Source organism: Nelumbo lutea, chromosome 1 (assembly GCF_056320005.1).
Source record: "Nelumbo lutea isolate HS-2025 chromosome 1, American lotus-T2T, whole genome shotgun sequence".
NCBI lineage: Eukaryota > Viridiplantae > Streptophyta > Magnoliopsida > Proteales > Nelumbonaceae > Nelumbo > Nelumbo lutea.
The window spans coordinates 105,827,552-105,848,837 of NC_142684.1; the positions used below are offsets into that span (position 1 = coordinate 105,827,552).

The 21,286-nt window shown below is 40.5% G+C and overlaps 1 pseudogene across 1 annotated transcript in view; it reads left to right on the forward strand.

Annotated features, from left to right (window-relative positions):
* The window catches only part of LOC148876605 (uncharacterized), a 47,375-nt pseudogene that overhangs the window by 2,092 nt on the left and 23,997 nt on the right, over positions 1 to 21,286 (forward strand). Inside the window, exons 3-6 of the transcript XR_016106627.1 lie at positions 6,355 to 6,452; positions 6,672 to 6,732; positions 10,487 to 10,574; positions 18,380 to 18,540. The product of XR_016106627.1 is annotated as an uncharacterized LOC148876605 (transcript). The remainder of the gene's footprint in view (positions 1 to 6,354; positions 6,453 to 6,671; positions 6,733 to 10,486; positions 10,575 to 18,379; positions 18,541 to 21,286) is intronic.

Here is a 21,286-nt window from a genome sequence, read left to right on the forward strand (position 1 = left end):
AGATGGTGGCGTGCCTGTCCTCCTGGGACGTGTCACCCATCCAATTGGGTAGTACTCTACAACGGTCACCTGCGCAGCCCTGGCAAGTAATGGTTGCGATAGAAGCCCAGTGGCGGCTACGCCCGATTTGATAAGAATGCCCCTATAAAAGCCCCTTTGTCGAAGGGGAAAGGGATCTCTGATCTCTGATGTAATCTAATTTTGAGTCATCTTACTTGCTCTCGAGCTAATCTTGAGAATTCAGTGATCTAGCACAACCTACACTCATAGTCTCTTTACACTATTTACTTTCTCCCTCAGTGTTCTAACTTAAGCTTTGGAGTATTCCCGCCGAACAAATCCCCCAAGAATCCTTCACCTTCTTCCTCTCAAGTACTATCCGTTGCCAGTTAGGAGCCAGTCAACAGTCAATTAGGAGTGCCCGGATCGTACCGCATCAAGAATTTCAAGTGATAGTAGCCATACAGTTGTACCTATTTAATACAAAATTGATTCTAAGCATGTCCCATCAAATGGTTAAGAATATGGGCTGAAATTTCAACTCTCTGAACTGTTTATCACAGTAACTGAGATTTAGTGCGGTTAAAATAATTCAAACTTAATAGCAGTGGTTTGGTGGGGTTAAAGTAGAGATGTATACAGAATCAGTCTATAAAAAAGGAGTGAGATGTCACAATTTTGGTGGGAAGTTACCTGTGATTCGTCATGTGTACTGTTCAAACAACCGCAAATTTCTTGGCAATGCTGCCCAAAGAACCACTCTCCGCCGTTCTTAGCAAATCTCTTCTCTCAATGCCGCCCAAAGAAGAAACAATTCTCTTCTCTCACTTTTCTAAAAATTGGTTGTTAATGGCATATGGATTTGAAAAAGCTTCAGTAGTCTCATTGGAAGTGTACCACGTCCCACACCGTACCAAGTGCAGGAAATCCGGGTTCTTCCTTCTTTCTGAACGTATACATCGATAGCCACTGCATTGCTTTCACTAAGAATATTCTCACAAGCATAAATCTGTTCCCACTGTTGCTCAAGTGTTACCTCGTAAAAACATTGATCTCTTCATTTGATCTTTCAGATTATCTCCTTCTTTTATGAACATGTAAGGACTGTACCATTTCCCCCACACTACTAAAGCCTATTGCGGCATTTACAAATTACGCCATTGATATCTGAGTCGGTAAAAGTTTTAGTGACATTTATTCGATTTTTAATGGCATTTAAATAAATGCCAATAAAACTTACTTTCAGTGGCGTTTATCCAAATTTTAGTGGCATTTGTATTAACGCCCATAAAAACTATTTTTAGTGGCATTTTATTCATGCTTTAGTGGCAGTTATAAATACCATTTTAAAATTTAGTAATGACATTTATTGGCAATTTGTAGTGCCACTAAATAGCAACTGGTATAGTGGCATTTATAATTGCCACTAAAAGTCTTAATCATTCTATTCATTTAGGATTTAGTGGCATTTACAAGCGCCACTAAATGTCATACATGCATGCTAAAAAGTAATAAAATGAAGCAACAAAAAAGTTGTTGCTTATTTTATAATGATAAATATTAATTTCATCGTGTGCGCCCTTTAAATCAAATGCATACTATATATTTAATTAAAATAATCAAATAATTATGAAATTTAACCAAATAAACTATTTTCATATAAAACAAAATTGTCATAAAATGTTTATATATACAACTGTCACTTTCAGATCATAGATCAATAATGGATAGTCCAAAAACCAACAAAAAATATAACAAAAAAAAATCATTTCGCTCTATGATGTCCAAAAGTCTTCGTCAAATCCCAAAGTATACATCTTCAATATCCTCCATGCTAACAATTTCCTGAAAAAACAAATACATATTGTTAATAAAAACTAGATATAATATTATATCTTTGGATCTAATAATAGATTAATAATAGATGGATGAGAGATAGATAACTAGAGAAAGATCTTACATAATAGATATTATATCTTTGCTACAAATGGACTATTTTGTGTGCTTTCACTATTTATTTTTTCTAGGACAGCATACAAGTTTATGGTTGTATATTTAATAGTTCTCACCTGATTTAGAGAGTAGGGGTGTCAATTGGACTGGATTTGGTCCAATCTGTTTCTGCTCTACCAATTTTCTTTTCAAAAACCCATTTCCATTTAACAGATAACTTTAGTGTAAACAAGATGCTTTGTAGTTTGCAACTTTGTATTGCTTGGGCAGCTCTCACTCTAGCAATAGGTAGCCCTTTTTGTGAAAGCTTTCACTCCGCTCTAAGGAGGCCTTCTCCCAGGTAGCCCTCACTATGGTCCGAACTTGGTAGGCTTTGATACCATTTCATCTGTGCTTAACCAACATGCTGGGTGAGGTTGTTTAGAAGTTTCCAGATAGTTAGTTTATTCATATGGTGCCAAATAGAAGTTTTCAGATAGTTAGTAAACAACCATTCCCATTGTTGATTTTGTGTAACATGATTTCTATATACTGATGATTTGGAGATTTTTAATTACTTCACTATGTTGGTCTATACTTCCAGCTTTTGTCCAAACAAAGTACAATGCCAAATTGCCAATATAACCACTCTTCCATAATAATTCCATGAGTAGGAAAAGGATTCCAAGCATATCACTGCAATCACTTTTCTTTAAATGTTGATTATTTTACAATTCTGTTTGAATGTTGCTATTAGAGGACAAGGAATAGATTTAACAGCTTTGGCAGTAACTGTTGATGGATGGTTAATGAGCCTATATATATTACTGTTTTTCAAGACTGAATCTAACCTGACAGTTGAACTCTCAAGACTGTGAACCAATACCTAGAAGGGCTTCATTTTAACTTGGGTGATAATTTCTAGCTCAGTCTTGAGAAGATGTTGACAGTAAATAATCAGTTAAATTAAAGGTTCAAAATGTAAACCCTGGATTTATTAGTTCACAATTTCACTTTTCTTTCTAAATGATACTTCTCTGTCAGTCATGTGAAAATTGAAGGGATGAGAGATCCATCCCATGGACGCCCAAAGATTGCGGAATAAGGGGGCGGATTTCCAAAATTTTTCTCTCCCTTCAACTGGGAATCACATTCCCTATTTAGAAAATCATATTTTCAATGATCATTCTTGAACCTTAAACTGAACTAGATCTGAACCAAAAGGAATAGGAGAGAATTATACCTGATACGGAGAAGTAATATCTCCCAACGAAGGTGTTCACGCCCAAGGAAGGATCCAAAGACTACTCCCACTGAATATGGCGCAGTGCAGGATGGAGCAGAATCAGTAGTGTTCTTCCCTAAGAACTCTGTCCTTCGCAAGAATCAGTAGAATGGTACGTGAGCACAACTTCCTTTCAATCATTTCTTAAAGAACTGATGTCAAGATCCAATCTTGACTTCTTCCACAACTGGAGATCGAACTGGCAAACAGGGCGACAAGAACAGGGAGGCGGTAAAAGAGTATTCGTAGGGTGTAGAATTCTCTCTTCTTGATTTCAGCACTAAAGAGGATATGATGTATATCTCCTAAAGGCTGCCGCCCCCTCCTTCTTTTTGTTAACTTAAAAGATCAGCTTCTAATCCCATTAGGAGCTGCTTATCCAAATCATATTTGGATCAGCCTTCTCTTCTAGTGATAAGGATAAACCCTTATCTTATCTGTAGATTAGATCAGCTTTCTCCTAATCCCATTAGGAGGTTTCTAGATCTGAATCACATTCAGATCTGGACTCTCTGAGTGGATAGGATTAAGACCCTATCCTATCTGCTAATCCATCTCAGAATTCGCCCCTTTAATTAACTAAATAAATAGCCCAGTTCGAAATGGGCTTTAGGCCCATTAAGCTTATGTGCTCACTTAACCTTCCTAACTGCTGCCCAGTTGGGCTTCCTTGTATGGCGTGGGACCCAAGCATTGATCTACATATCAACCACATGGGTTCGACCCAGCCTTTGTTACAAGGCCTGGTCGAATACACTGTTAAAGACAGTGCACCCCCTGAAACCCATCGAATGGGATCTATGGGCCCAACACTTACCCTAAGTGGTCCCTGGGCCAAGCCACCTTGTAACACCCAGGGACTGTGGGTAGATGCAAGATTAGCCCATTAGGTATTATCCTCAATGGTCTTACACTTAACCTCTCAGCCCTTAATGATCATACACTGCCCGACAAAAGAGGGCCTCTGCCTCGGTTGCAAGGAACAGTGTTGCACTCTTCACTTATATGGATCCCGAGAATTAAAACCTTTTTGCAAACATTTGGAAACCATAATATATATACTTTTATATCTCATATAAAATATACTTTGCAAAACAAATCTCAACGGTTGAAATCGGCTGCCGGCAGTCTTGGTTTCTAACAGTGAGAGTGCATCCCCGATCATTACCTTTGTCCGATAAAGGGGCTGATCCTGTCACTATGATCACCCACTCAGATGAATTCTCGGATTGTCCCAACATACCTAGGTTTTGATTACATCAAACACAACCCGATCCGACACCTAGTGCAATATCATAATCGAGTCTAGGGGTTGGGTGTAACTTTCCAGTTTTGCCCATCAATCTCCAAGGTCCATGGCAATACTGGAAATCTGGTCCAGTTCAAAGATTCAATTAATCCCACACTGTATGTGCCTAGGGTTTCACCCCGGTAGCTGAGACAAGCCACCCCAACCGACTTGGTGGCACCACAGTGTCAGCCTTGTCAGGATAGGTCTCCCCAGACCGACCCACTGGCTGTGAACATTCTAAACTAACGCGAGTCTCAATAAGTGTCCAGTTTAAGGGTATTACACAGAAACATACCAAGGGAACATGAATCAAATATGCACTTTTATTCATTTACAATAAACTCATAAAGTACATCAATTTGATTGAAGCTAAGGGCATACAAAACTGTCTAACAAAAATAGCATAAGTTGCTACCAATTTATTATTTCCAGATTAACATGGAAAATGGACCAATGACAGTCACTCCCTCCCTACTTCCCTTTAATCAGTAGACATGTGATTGTTCAATAGAAGAGAAAACCAGTAATAGGTGGAACCATAGAGAGACATATGATTGTATCTTTTTCTCAAGTTTTTGAGACAAGTAGTTAGAGTGACAAATATTGTCTTATAAATATCAGTCTTTTAGAACCATTGGATACGATTTATTTAATTGATCCACACTATGTCTGAAAGCAAGTAAATTGATAGATTTAACAAATGGAGGCCTTCTGGATTTCAACCTTGCATCATGTTGAAAATTGATTTCAGGAAAATGCAAAGCTAGAGTCTTAGAGATACGATTAAATCAATTACTAGAAAAAATTGTAAAATGGCAATGAAAGTAGTGTTGGTTCTGGTTTCGGTCCTAGTGGACATACCACAAGTGATGACAGGATTAAAGAAAGTCTCCTACACATGAGAGAGTGAATTATTTCTAAAACACCTCTACAGGGTGATTGATTCCTTGTTAGTCTAATGATGTTTTGTTCCAGTTGCAGGCAGCCACCCTGGCACCCTGTACTTGGGGTGTATGACACTTTAGCCCTCCGAACTTTGTTTTGTGACTAAGACAACCTTCAACTTTTGGATTCCAACACTTTGTCCTTGTCATTAGCATTCTTTTAGAAGATTGGTCTAAAGCTTCTCCATTGGGAAGTGAATGCTTTCGAGTAATTGCTGGAAATTGGGTAGAGAAGCTTTATACAGATCGTAGATCTCTGTATTTTTGAAGGTTGCATTGCAGACTCCTACGGGAGTTGAATGCAATGTACATGGATTTAGGTTAGATTACTTTTGGGGTTTGGAATGGATTAATCTATTTTACTTGTAAACCCTCCACTGTTTTATTTCAATATCCAATTGGACTATGAAATAAATAAAACACAAATAAAAGACCCTTCCTTGGAAGTAATAGAAGCGTCACATGATCTTATTAACCTGCATTTTCATGCCATCTTCAGCAAACCATAGGTAATCTGGGATTCTAGCGAGATGAATTTGGATCCTCCACCCAGAAGGCAAGTAAGCATATAACCTGTAATGCAACCAATCATGAGGATGAAGTTTTACAAAAAAATGAATAGTGCATCTTAGTGTTTGATGTTCATTTTGTCTGTCATCTTGGCGTTAGACGTCTAGATTCTTCTTCTTTTTTCTTTTTGGTAAAGAGAAGTCTAGATTCATGGATAGGAGTACAAAATTACAAATACAAATGTTGAAAAGCTGACCTAGCAAGTGTGAGAAGGGAGTATCAAGTCTAATAATGTTACTTCATACAAGAAAATGCTTGAGGTTAGGACTACCGTGTCCAATCCACCCCTCCCAAGTTTGGATCACTTTGATCTGCTGGTTACCTATTAGCAGGTTCCATTACTGGATATCTGGGAGCACGCCATTGAGTGTGCAAGTAATGACTACCATATTTATATGCTTGAAGGTGCATTAATGGATCCTGATAATAGGTAATTCAGAAGATCTTGAATCAACTTAGATCCGGCAATGAATCATGTTAATAGGTTAGTAGAAGATCCTTACACGACGGTCAGGACCAATATTGGGTAGGGTAATGGCCAGTTTTTAACCAACTTTCAACTATTACTCAAATTAGTTACCACAGAATTTACCTTTTCTACACATCCAATGGTATAGTATCTGCTGTTTTTGTCTTCATTGTGTGTTAGACAGTCTTTGTATGCCCTTAGCTCCAATCAGAATGATGTACTTTTGATTCATGCTCTTGTGGTTTGTTTCTGTGTTATACCCTTAAACTGGACACTTAATGAGACTCATATTAGTTTAGAATGTTCACAGTCTGTGGGTCGGTCTGGGGAGACCTATTTTGACAAGGCTGACATTGATGTGCCACCAAGTCGGTTGGGGTGGCCTGTCTCAGCCACCAAGGTGAGACCCAAGGCGCATGTAGTGTAAGATTAATTAAATCTTTGAACCAGACCAGATTTCCAGTATTGCCCTGGACCTTGGAGATTGATGGGCAAAACTGGAAAGTTACACCTGAACCCTACACTCGATTATGATACTGCACTAGGTGTCGGATTGAGCTGTCTTTGATATGCCAATCAGTGAGATCCTTAGCGGGGGTCAAAACCTGTGTATGTTGGGACAGTCTGAGAATTCATTTGAGTGGGTGATCATAGTGATAGGATCAGCCCTTTTGTCGGACAAAGGTAATAATCGGGGATGCACTCTCTCTGATGGAAACCAAGACTGCCGGCAGCCGATTTCAATCGTTGAGATTTGTTTTGCAAAATATATTTTATATGAGATATAAAAGTATATATATTACGGTTTCTAAAATGTTTGCAAAATGTTTTAATTCCCGGGATCCATATAAGCAGAGAGTGCAACATTATTCCTTGCAGCCGAGGGAGAGGTCCTCTCTTGTCGGGCAATGTTTGATCATTATGGGTTGATAGATTAAGTGTAAGGCCACTGAGGGTAATGCCTGATGGGCTAATCTTGCATTTTCCCACAGTCCTGGGTTTTTATAAGGTGGCTTGGCCCAGGGACCACTTAATGTAAGTGTTGGGCCCAATAGAAGCCCATGTGATGGGTTTTCAGGGGGTGCACTGTCTACAACAGTGTATTCGGCCAACAAAGACTGGGTCGAACCCATGTGACTGATGTGTAGATCAATGCTTGGGTCCCACGCCATACAAGGAAGCCCAACTGGGAAGCCGTTTGGAAGCATTTTGAGCACATAGACTTATTGGGCCTGAAGCTCATTTCGAACTGGCCTAATTTGATTAGTTAAATAGATGGAGCGGATCTGGGATTAAATCAATAGATAGGATAGAGTCCTATCCTGTCTACTTAGAGAGACCAGATCTGAATTCAGATCTGGAAACCTCCTGATAAGATCAGGAGAAGGCTGATCTAATCTACAGATACGATAAGGGTCTTATCCTTATCACTTAAAGAGAGTCCAAATTCAGATAATGATCTGAATTAGGAAACTCCTAATAGGATCAGGGGCTGATCTCTTTAAACCTATAAAAGCAAGAGGGGGCGAACCATCCAAACCATCCCATAAATTCCAGAGATACCAGATCTCGAATTATAGAGAGAAGAATACACAGTGTGACTGCACTTTCTCCCTGTGGTCCCTTCTTGCCGCCGCCATACTGCCAGTTCATTCTCCAACCTTGTAGGAGTGGTTAAGATTGGATCTTGACATCAGTCTTTGCTGAAAGGCTAAAAGGAAGTTGTGCTCACTGCCTCCATTGGATTATTACTGAAGAATTCGGTTCGTGAGACGAACTTTGCTGATTCTGCTCCTCCATCCACTGTGCCATCTTCAGTGGGAGCAGTCTTTAGTGATCTTCTTTGGAAATGAACACCTCCATTGAGAGATATTATTTCTCTGTATCAAGTATATCCCTCTCCTACTGTTTCGTTTCAAATCTGGTTCAGTTTATGGTTCAAGATTGATCCTTGAAAAATATGATTTTTCTAAAATAGGGAATATGATTTACAGTTGAAGGAAGGGAAAATTTTTGAAATTCGCCCATCCTATTCTACAAGTTTTGGGCGTCTATGTGATGGACCTCTCATCCCTTCATTGTGACCATGTTCAATTGCTACTTTTAGAGCCTTCTCTCTTAGCAGGGAAAAGGGCCAACGTGTCAGAATAGGCTCCCCAACTTTGTAAAGGAATGCTCACAACATATCCTGCACTAGGGGATATGGGTAGTAGAGATCCTCTTGAATGACAATCAATTGGAAACATCCTTCATAAAATGAATAAAAAGCAAATGAGATTTGATGTAGGCATTGATAAGCTGCTTGCAAAAGGAAGACATATTAATTATCAACAAACTTCCTTTCTTATACTCATTTAAGTGAATGTAAGCACAACTCTGGATGTTCTACCCACAAACCCTACCCACATATTATTACAACCACACATTGGGAACATCTACTATATTTGCATGTTAACCTTTCATAGTGAGATATTCTCAATGTATAGCTGTAATGTCTTGTGGGTAAGTGTGGGTTTGCCATACAAGTATGACATGGGCATTGATAACTCTGTATTTTGATGCCTTAAGGGCATCATTTCATGGGTATTTTAGGCTTTAGAAAATGTGTCATTTTCCTATTTAAATTCAATATTGTGACTTCTGACGGTCCCTGTGCAAATCATGGGAAAAACTAGGGAAGTTTCAGGGCTGAAATGCAATTTTTGGGAAGCTAGCGTGAATTCTAACTGAAAGAGGGGGTGTTTCTGTGAAAAACTGAGCACAAGTCGGTGCCTCCTATCTGCCAAACCCAGATAGGCGCCACTCCTACTATATTAGCATACTCCCCTCTCCTTAGCAAACCCTAAGGTGCTTCCCCACTCAATCTTTTCACCTCTAACAAACCCTAGCCGCCCTAGGCTATCAAATCTCCACCCTCCACTCTCTCTTAACCACTAATCTCAACTATCCAATACTTAGCAGCCCCTCATACCCTAAGATCTCTCCCTTGACAGCATCCTAGCCTTATACCTCACTCCTTAAACCTCAACCAATCACTTTAGGGCACAACATCACACCAACCAATCACATTTCTCCAGCTATAGGCGCCCAAATCCGCACCCTCCATTATGGGTACCCAAATCTCAGCCCTACATAATATTGGGCGCCCTCTCCTCCTCTTTTCAGCCTTAGGATCTCCTTAGAACAATCCTAACCCTCCATTTTCAAACCCTAGGGTGCCCATATATTTGCATAAATCCAAGAGCTGCCCATTTCTTCCTCTCTAATCCCAGTTATGTCCACCCATTACTGCTATTACTGCCACCTCTGGATCTAGATCCCGACCAGTTTCCCATAGTTTTAAATTTACTTTTTATGTGTGTTTTTATTTTCTGTTCTTTAAATTTCAATTTTTATTTTATTTATGCAATTTAGTTTTATCAAATTTAATTTTTGTCTTCCTTTCTACATATTTGAAATTCAGCCAGGTAAGATGGAAGGCCCAGTTCGAGGAATTCGAGGATCAAAGGATAGATCCAAAGATTGCTACCTCTGATCGAGTTGCAGATTTTTTATTTAGTTTTTTTATTTCTATTATTTATTTATTTATTTTTTCTGCAATTTTTACTTTCAGCATTGTTAGAATTTTATTTTAATGAATTCTAGTTCAGTTAATTGAATTTTATGTTTCTACAATCTCAAATCTTGTTATTTTGTCTGGATTGAAGTACGTAACAATTTTTCCCTCACTTCCCTGTGGATACAACCCCTTTCTCACCACTAACTGCGTTTTGTAGTTATTTTGAGAATAAAAAATTTATAAATATTGAAACTGGTCTTCCAAAATGGTTAATGACACGCTTCTGAACACACCAAGTTTTTGGCGTCGTTGTCGAGGAAGCAACGGAGAAAATTTTTATTGGCTATGTTTGGATCTGTTTCATTAATTTTTTATTTTTGTTTGATTACTTGATCTGTAACCTCATTTTAATTATTGTTTCTCTTTGATTTCACAGGACGTAATAGCAAAAGGTGGGGTATTGGAGCGTTGTCGGACTGCTGAAAAAAAGAGAAGAGAAAAGAAATTGGGATTGCGATTCAAGTGTAGTCGTCCCAATTTAATCCTATTTTTTTTTTGTTTTTATTTTTGAATTCTTTTTGGTAAAGTAGGTTTTTCGAACTTTTAGATTAATTATTTTTATTTCTTGATAGATCCGATTTATTTTTTTAGGATTATTTATTGTTTCGTTCTTAGATCTATTTTTTTTTTCTATTTATTTATGGGTTCGAATTGGGTTTTTCATTTTTTGTTTATATAGAATCAATCACTCATGTAACTTTTCGTTTCTTTGATCTTTTACTTTTAGTACTTGGTGCATTATTTCCTTAGTTGTTGTTTTCTTAATTTTTCTTTTTTTTATTGATTTCTGTGTTCTTTAATTTCTGAATTAGTAGGTGTGAGTTATTTTTTTTTCTTAGATCTAGTTTTTATCTTTGTTTTAATTTCTTGAGCGAACTAGATTTTTTTCTAGGATTGTTAGGTACTATTTTTTTCTTTATTTTCAGATTAGAAACTCATTTCATTTCTTAGATTTTTATTGCTGCATACTCTTTTTTTTTTTGTTTAATCTTTAGAGTAGTGAACTCCCTTCTTAATCTTCATTTCTATAGTATTAATTTTTTTTTTGCAAAATTAGCTCCTTTATTTTTCTATTTTATGTGATTAATTGTTGCTACAATTATTTGCTCCCTTAATTAGTGGTTTAATTGAATAATTAATTGTTAATTAGGAATTATTCAAAATTTCGAATTTGAGTTTAAATTTCAAAATTTGAATTTGAATTTGAATTTGAATTTAAATTTAAAATTTCGTATTTCAGAAAAAAAAAGAAATTTTTTTTAAAATTTTTGTATTTGCATTCCTTCATTTAGGGTTTGATATGTTCTAGAGCATGCATCATATAGGATTATTTAATTACTGAAATCATCTTGTTAGTTGTTAATGTGTTAGGGTTTTTCATTTTTTTAATTGCTCTCTTTGCTGAATTAATTTGTTTTATTATTTTATTACTAAATTGCATATTAGAGATAACTGTTCATGCATTGTAATTAGTTGCATTTCTTTATTTTTATTGTGTTTTCCCGTTAATCCATTTAAGGGCAATCCAATTTAAATAAGATAAAGTGGGGATTCCATCACCCTTCCTTGGCCAAAAGTGGGGATTCAATAGCAAGATCCTTTAGGGGGCCCCACACATTTGGTTCAAAAGTGTGATGAATTTTAGAGAAGCTTGTGATTACTTACCATAACCGGCGGTTGGTGTTTATGAAAAGAGGTTAACCGGCTAATTCTAAGTGGGTTTTGTGGTTAATTAGGTCCTTATGAGAGCAAGGAGAGCCTCCCACATCCCCACTATGGTGTAATTCCAAGTGAACCTAAGAGGATTCACATTTGTTGAACCACTAGTTTAGGAAACCTTATGTCAGCCCCTAGGCCATGTGTGAAATGCTTGCATTTTTTTTAAATTTAAAAATTCAAATTTGAATTTAAATTTCGGGAATTTAAATTTCAAAATCTAAATTTGAATTTAAATTTCAAAAATTTAAATTTGAAATTTCAAATAAAGAAAAACTTTAAAACAAAATGAGTTCTATGGCCGGAGTTTGTGGAATGAGAAACTACTTCCAACCTCAGCCACGAATAGATTGGAACCATGTGTCTCAACAACTGGATAAGATTAATGGGATAGCCCAAAAGCTTGATCAATTCTTCACCTATAACTAGCAACCGGGCCCATTTACACCTTATTCCATTTGTGCTAGTCCGGCCCACCAAGTTGATGATTGTCCAACGGCGGCCCGGTTTTTGCCGTTTATCCAAGAACAAGTTCAGGCAGCCCAGAGTTTCTCGAGGCCTAATATTGACCCATTTTCAAATACTTACAGCCCTAGGTAGAGAAATCACCCTAACTTTTCTTGGAGGACATATCAACCTAACATGCAGTCCCAACAGTACCTTCCATCTAACTCCATGGCCCAGCAATTTAAGAGGCCACGTGTGGAGCCAATTCCAACAGACTTACCCTAGGAACCAGTTGGTCCAACCTTCTCAAGTTTACCCACAACCTCCTCAGACCAGTACAGTTGATGGCAAATTCATGCAGCTTCAACAACTGATTCTAACTCAATGAAGACCATAAGTTGGGGGGAAGAAGAAAAAGGAAAGGAAAATTTAGAAGAGCCTATAGTGAACCGACCTATAGTTCTCTTTCCAACCACACTCACAGTCGTGCCGTTGTGAAAGACGAAAGAGACTCACAATGATGAGATCAAGGAGTTATTCAAGCGAGTCTATATTAACATCCCTCTCCTTGACGCAATCCAACATGTCCTGGCCTACGCCAAGTTCTTGAAAGAGCCGTGTACTAAAAAAGGGGACCACAATCAGCCCTACAAAAAGTGATGCTCTCGGTAGATGTTAGTGCGGTTCTCCTAAACCAACTCCCTCGGAAAATTAAAGACCCTGATGCTCCTCTAATAAGTCGTGTCATCTCTCGAATCACTTTCAATCGAGCCCTATTGGATCTTGGGGACATTGTAAATCTGCCCCCCTCTATTATTTATGAAAGGTTCAGGATCGGCGAATTAAAACCTACCCCGATAATTTTGCAACTCACTGATTGGTCAGTCAAGACTCCTCGAGGTGTTATTACGGAGGTCATTGTTAGAGTAGAGGATTGTTACTTCCTAGTGGATTTTGTCGTCCTAGACATGACCCTAACCGATGAACTGATCCATAACTCGATAATCTTAGGGCATCCATTTCTAGCAATTGCCAATGCAAACATTAACTATAAATCGGGAGAAATGGACATTTCATTTGGGGAGCAGAAAGTCTGATTAAATGTATTTAGTGCCACTAAGTATCCAAACCTAGGGGAAGATGAGTTCAAGGTAGGTGTAGTGGATGACCTTGCAGATGCGTGTCTACCCTTTGGTTAGCCCAATCTGAGCCCTGTCTGTGTAAAGAAGAGAGTGAGTTTGGAACTACAGATGTGAGAAGTGTGCGAATGCGTTTGGCTAAAGACGTTAAACCTAGTACTGGTTGGGAGGCTACCCAACATAGTTTTTAGTTGCTTTTGCTTTTAGGGTTAGAGTTTTTGTTTTCTTGATTCAAGACCATTTGGTAGATCCTGAACCCTTATTGAATCCTTACCTCTTGATTGTTCCCTTTGGCATAAGTCCCTTTTGCATCATTCTAGTCATGCCATTGGAAGCAATGGTAGTTAAGTTGGGGGTGAGGAAAGAGAGAGAAAAGTTAAAAAAAAAAAAAAAATAATAATAATAATAAGAAGAAGAAGAAGAGCTAAGCCTTTAGAAATGTAGAACCAAAAATTTTACTGAGAAATTTTTAAGCTTTTCTATTAAAAGAGATTCCCAAACAGAAAAAGTTGAGGAAACTGATAGAAGAATATTGAATTTTGTAGAAATTGGGAAAGAGATTCCCACGCTTTCCCCTGGCAGGATAAAAAGAGAAAGATTGAGAAATTAGACAAAAATTCTTCAAGTCATTAGAGACAACGGACTACCCTGAATAGTGTTTCAAAAAAAAAGAATAAAAGGTCAATGGACACCTTGGACTTAGTAGCCGGGTCTCCTCACGTAAGGCAAGTGTCAAGATTCGCATCAAACGATAGACGGTAGCAATAAAAATAAGTGTGCATCTTAAAGTTCAAGGGTAAAAATCCATTGTCAAAAATGGTAAGAAGAATACCTGTCCGATTTTGAAATCAATCTCAAATTTTCTTGACAAATTGCAAATGGAAGAGTATACAAGATTTTTAAGCTAAGTTTTTGAAATATTCAAAGCAAGACAGTTTTAACCCTTAAGCCCAATACAAATCTGTACAAAGTTTGAGAATTCTGGAATGTAGATACTTGGCTGATTTTGTCAAAGATGATCTTGCCATTTTCTCATTTAAATTCAATATTGTGACCTCTGAAGGTCCCTGTGCAAATCTTGGGAAAAACTAGGGAAGTTTTAGGGCAGAAATGCAATTTTTGGGAAGCTGGTGATAATTCTAACTAAGCGAGGGGGTGTTTTTGTGAAAAACTGAGCACAAGAGGACTCCTCCTATCTGCCAAACCCGGATAGGTGCCCCTCCTACTGTATTAGGATACTCCCCTCTCCTTAGCAAACCCTAAGGCGCTTCCCCACTCATTCTTTTCACCTCTAACAAACCCTAGCCGCCCTAGGCTATCAAATCTCCACCCTTCACTCTCTCTTAACCAGTAATCTCAACCATTCAAGACTTAGAAAACCCTTATACCCTTAGATCTCTCCCTTGACAGCATCCTAGCCTTATACCTCACTCCTTAAACCTCAACTAATCACCTTAGGGCACAACATCACACCAACCAATCACAATTCTCTAGCTATAGGCGCTCAAATCTGCACCCTCCATTCTGGGTGCCCAAATCTCAATCCTACATAATATTAGGTGCCCTCTCCTCCGCTTTTCATCCTTAGGATCTCCTTAGAACAATCCTAACCCTCCATTCTCAAACCCTAGGGTGCTCGTATTTTTGCATAAACCCAAGAGCTGCCCATCTCTTCCTCTCTAGTCCCAGTTATGTCCACCCTTGTCTATAAAAAGGACCTAAGGGGCCCTTGAGAAGGGGTTGGTCAATTCACCCAGTTCAAGGCTAAGGTTTCTTGATGAGTTTAAGGGCTGTAGAAGGGAAGGACGCCCATATCTTGTCAGGAGGGGTTCCTGTAAGCAGTCCAGCCAATCTGTAACTACTGCCACTTGATTTGATCAACCATCCCTTTCATTTTTTTTTTATTTTTTTTTTCTTTTAGGTTGGAATCTGCCCCTACGTAAGACGAAAGGCTGTTCTTAAGAAGTTCAAGGGTAGAGAAAGAGGAGAATGCCCTGACAAGAGTAGGGGTTCCTATTTGTAGTTTGCCTAGCCACTACTGCCACCTCTAGATTCAGATCCCAACCAGTTTTCCATAGTTTTAGATTACTTTTTACGCGTATTTTTATTTTTTGTTCTTTAATCTCCAGTTTTTATTTTATTTCTAAAATTTATATTTATCAAATTTAATTTTTGTCTTTCTTCCTACAAATCTGGAATTCGGCCAGGTAAGACGAAAGGCCCAGTTCGAGGAGTTCGCTGGTCAAAGGATAGATTTGGAGACCGATACCTTTGACCGAGTTGTAGATTTTTTATTTAGTTTTTTAATTTCTATTATTTTTTTTTTCAATTTTTACTTTTAGCATTGTTAGAATTTTAATTTAATAGATTCTTGTTCAGTTAATTAAATTTTATGTTTCTGCACTCTCAAATCTAATTATTTTGTTCGGATTGAAGTACGTAACAAATTTTCCCTCGCTTCCCTGTGGATATAACCCCTTTCTCACCACTAAATGCGTTTTGTAGTTATTTTGAGAATCGAAAAATTTATAAATATTGAAACTAATGTTCCGAAATGATTAACGACACGCTTCCAGACACCCCAGGCATGTAAACCAAATGGAAGTAGCACAACATTTTGCCTACATTACACATAAAGGTCCAAGTAATGAATTCAACCATATGTTTGTCTAATGGTGTCACCCACATTTCATTCATTTCTGGTATCTCTACAACCATGAATTATTAGAGGGTGCGTGTGTGTGTAACCTCATTAGTGTTTTTAACGACTGCAATTCCAAAAGTCCTTGAACTTTTTGATTGTATGATTGTCAAATGGAATTTGATGTAGCGCGAAATGACTACTCCCTTCTGGAGGATGATCTAGCCTCCAATCTAGCAACGAGCTAGGTGAATCTGCAAGACAACGGATCAGAGAACTTGGGGTGGCTAACCCGGCGAGGTCACTCCGATGCTTAAGTTAGTGTACTATGGTGCGAGCTGAATGCTTTGAGAATTTGATAGCTGGAGAGTTAGAAAGTAGAGAAATCACAAGTACCTAGGCCCTAGAGGGGTTGTTGCTCTTATATAGTTGAGCTCTTGTGGGTTTCGCGGATCGGTTTCGGGATCTTCGTCCTAAAGGGATCCGTTTCCGCTTTAATTGGGGATTAACGCATCATTTAATAAAGTTTATCAATTCTGCCCAATCCGAGAGGGTAGAAGATTAGGCCTGTTGTTACACGGCGTGATCCTGTGAGGTTTGGAGTATACTGGAGAAACTTCTGGAGTTGTTACGTGGTGGTTTGGGTTGGTAGCCTCGAGTTGATACTTCGGTTCTTTAGTTCCAAACTGGATTGAATGTCGAGGTACCCCAACGCCGAGGTGATTTTGTGCCGAGGTGACTCTATGCCGATGTGACCGAACACCCGAGCTTGAACGTTGCGAACTAGGCTTGCTAGGCTGAGCAATCATTCTTTAGTCAGGTCATGTCCATGTGTCCCCTTCTCGCTAGGTCGCACCAAATCACCCTTCATCAATTGCTCGCCACTCCTCATGCTAGGGTTCCAACCCGGTGCGAGGAGTTCATGGATGATCTAAGTGGATTTGGCACGGGGTCTGGACAATCTGAAGGGTAAACTGCTGGTCGGGCATGTTCAACCGTCTATCTCAACCACAAAATGACCCAAATCGCATCCCAAGTATGCGCGAGCGTCGCGCTGTTTATAGACTCCGCAGACGTCAAAGAGCGTGCTTAACCGATTTCGTCCTCGGGTGTCGTGCAACCAGTTTTCATGAGAACTGTTGGATCGAGCGGGTCTCAGCCGTTGATTGCCATGCAGTGAGCTATAAATAGGGGCTAAGGGGCCCCTCTTCTTCACAAAAAATCTTGTGATTGAGCTCTCCCGAGGTCGCGTCGGAGTCTTTCAGCTTGCCACTTCTTCCCTTGTGTTTCGAGGTCGTTTTTCATCTTTTTTTGTGAGTTCTTCTTTTTTCGTTGGTTTGTTCTCCTTTCTTGTTCCAGTTTCAATGTCTAGTGCTAGTATAGATAGGCTTCTTAGTGACTCTAGTGAGCCTAAGGGTGCCGAGGTGCAGTCCTCGGCTCCCACTGGCGAGGTCAGCTCCTCACCAGGCGGTTCCTCTCCTCACCCCTTAGGAGAAACCTCTTTACCTGAAGTTGGGCCATCTCGGCCTAAGGAGCCTATAGCTCGGGAGGAGGGACCAACCTCCAGAAAGGGGGTCCCGTCTTCTTCTCAGGGTCAGGATCCAGATGAATTTTGTCCTTCCACTATGACCTCGGATGGGTTACTGTCCTTGGTAGCCCGTTATGGTCTTCCCGATAACCTAGTTTATAGTATTCTTTTGGGTTGGTACCCCTGGGTTCATGGTCACCATGAGCTCGTGGTTTTCGAAGAGCAGCTCATAGCTGGGCTGCGCTTCCCGCTCCACTCATTCATTGTAGAAATAATTAAGTTCTTTGATATCACCATTGACCAATTACACCCGAACTCCATCCGAACTATAGTAGGTACAATCTCCCTATTCCATTAGTATAACCAACCTCAGTCCTTAGACATTTTTAGCTCGATTAGTTCGATAAAAAAGAACTCTGCTTGCCTGCGCGGGGCCATTCGATAGAGTTACTACATCTCTCTTCACCTCAGGTTCTAAATCCTGTTCGACAGCCCGAACAAAATACTAGCTTGGAAGAGGAGATACTTTTTTGTCCGGAACCCTGAGGGGTGGCCCTTCCCGACTCACTAGCAGGTGGCTATTAAAGACCCTGAGGTGAGGCTAGATGCGGAGACTCGGGTGGTCATTAACTCTTGGAGGGACCTCAGCCTAGAGATGAGAGATTTCTTGGTCGAGGAGAAGCTTGTGCGAGCTGGGCTGAGCCCTCCAAGTAGGCCTCCACCTAGGCGGTCATATTCTTTTTTATTTTGAATTTTCTTCAGTTTGTGATTAACATTTTCATTTTTCTCTTGCAATAGCCATGTCGAAGGTTGATGCAGAGAAACTTTTGAGGAGCTTTTGTAGAAGGAAAAAGAGGAAGGCCTCAAAGAAGTCTCGTCGGGAGGCCAGTCCTTCTACCCCCGTCCCGGCCGAGGTCACTGCATCAGAACCGATCTCTGCTGAGCTTCCAGAGGAGGAGGTCCGTCCCTGACCTCCTATCGTGGACCTGGATGAAGACCAGAATGAAGGAGCTCTGCTTCACGAGCCAGAGAACACTTTCGTGCCCAAGCCTTAGCTCTCGAAGGAGAGCATAATGACCCCTCGGCTCGGGCTCCTCAAAAGTAAGGACGCAGTATTTCCCACCGAAGTCGCGAAGTGGGCTGACATGCCTACAAGCCAGCTCGGAGGCCGGGCTGCCAGTTATTGTATGGTGGTGAGTACTTTACCTTTACACTTCATTTCCTTGTTCGTTTTTTAAAGGTACTTAGATATGCTTTCTTTTTGCCAGGTGAACTCCACCATTCACTCGCTAGTCTACCAGTCCGAGGTCCGCCTGAAGCGAGCTTGAGAAGCCGAGGAGAATGCATGGAAATTTTACCATGAGTTAGACTTAGCTCGAGGTGAGGTTCTTCGGGCTAAGAAAGGAGCTTGGAGTCAATGGGAGCTGATCATGGCACTAACTGAGGAGAAGGAGAAGCTCCAATGCGAGAACGAGAACCTCGATGCGATGATTAAAAAGCACACTGAGATCTTCAAGACTGCCATCCAAGAGGTGCGAGCTGAGGAGAGAGAGCACACCATCGAAGGCTTCAAAGAGTCTCTGGAGTTCCACAATCTCCAGGTCGAGTACAGATCAAGCCCTTATCGGTCTGGCTTCAAGCTATGCAAATGACTCTTGCGGCAGAAGTTTCCCGAACTAGACCTCAGAGTTGTTTCCATGTCTGACCTCACACCCGAGATGGTGAAGGCAGGCAACGAAGAACCTGACTCCTTCGAAGAGGAAAGCGACAATGAAGTCCCCGAGGCGGGCCTGTTAGGTCGAGAGGACGCGGAGGAGGATCGCATGGAGACTGACCTACACGGTAGTTCGGACGTATGATTCTTGCATCTTTTCTTGGACCTTTATGATGTACACCCCGAGCCTCCAAGTTCGGTTCATAGTGATAGTTTCTTCTTTCTCTTTTGTACTCAAAGCTTCACATTAATGAAAAACAAGTATTTTGGCAATCTTTGTGTAAAAAAATTTCTAAGTATAAATAACTCCCGAACTGACAAACTAAACTAAAAATAGTACATTTTTTTTGGTCACCCCGAGTTGTCGAGCTAACGAGCTGGACTATGAATATGGATAACTTTGCATCATAGTGCGCCGACCCCAAGTAGGAGTAGATTTTTCTTGTAAGTGTTGGTTACCCCGAACTATCGAGCAAACGAGCTGGACTACGAGTAGGGATAACTTCGCATCGTTGTATGCCGAGGTGGGCAAACACTATAGGGTATATACCCGACCTATATGCACACGGGCTACTCGCTTAGCTGTCAGTTATCCCTTAGTGTCGAGCCATTAGGCCTGACTTCAAATGGGATCAACCTGTTGTTATATGTCGAGGTGGGATAGACATAGTAGGGTTTGTACTCGAACTGTCTATGCCTCAGGTGTGAAAACTGGTCTGTCTTTGCCGAAGAGGCGACCAGGACTTGTCTGCCTATGCTGAAGAGGCGACTAGGACTTGTCTGCCCATGCCAAAGAGGCGACTGGGGCTTATCTGCCTATGCCGAAGAAGCGACAAGGACTTGCCCGCCCATGCCGAAGAGGCGATTTGGGATTATCTTCCTATGCCGAGGAGGCGACTAGGACTTATCTTAGTGCCGAGGTCTTATGTCAGCTCGACATCATGGCCTTTGGGCTTTTGGGAGTGACTCGCAGTCCTCTCTCCAGTTTAGTAATCCTTTTTGACCAGTTCGGTGGTCACGAGTAGTACCTAATTAGGTTTCCGATGTTCCATGCTTGAGGTACTTGCTTCCCTTCCAAAGTTTCGAGCTTGTACGTACCTTCCCGAACACCCGTCTTACTCGGTATGGACCTTCTCAATTCGGTTCGAGCTTACTAACACCGGGATCCGGTACCATAACCTTCCGAAGAACTAGGCCACCGACGCGGAAGTGTTGCTTTCTGACCCGGGCGTTATAGTATCAAGCTATTCTCTGTTGGTAAGCTGCGGTCCGGATCTAGGCCAGGTCTCGTACCTCTTCCAAGCGTAGTGTGGGCACCTCGATTTCTGTTGGGATCACCGCTTCTGTGCCGTAAGTGAGGTTGAAAGGAGTCTCACTTGTGGCAGTTTTAATGGTAGTCCAGTAGGCCTAGAGGACACTAGGTAGTTCGCCTACCCACAACCCCTTGGCTCGGGCTAAGTGAGCTTTCAGTCTGCGAAGTATGGCTCTGTTAGTAACTTTTGCTTGTCTATTGGTCTGGGGGTGTGCCACCAAGGTGAAATTTTGTTTTCTCATTTCGGCACACCAATTTTGAAACTTGATGTCCTCGAACTGCTTCCCGTTGTCGGAGATGAGTACTCGAGATAGCCCGAAGCGACATATTATGTTCTTCCAAAAGTAATTTTGTATGTTGCGGGTTGTGATTGTTGCTAAAGGTTCAGCTTCTGCCCACTTCATTAAGTAGTCTATTGCTACGACCGGGAACTTCCTCTGTTCTGTCGCTGGCGGGAATGGGCCAAGGATATTGATTCCCCACTGCGCAAAGGGCCATGGGCTAGTGAGGTATTTTAGATCGGCAGCAGGTTAGTGGTGGATGTTGGTGTGCCTTTGACACTTGTTGCACTTCTGTGCGAGAGCCCTACACCCTAAGTGTCTGCCACACAAGCCTTCATGGGTCCCATAAACTCTGACCAGTTCCAACTGCTGACAACCGATGCTTCCAGCTTCTCTTC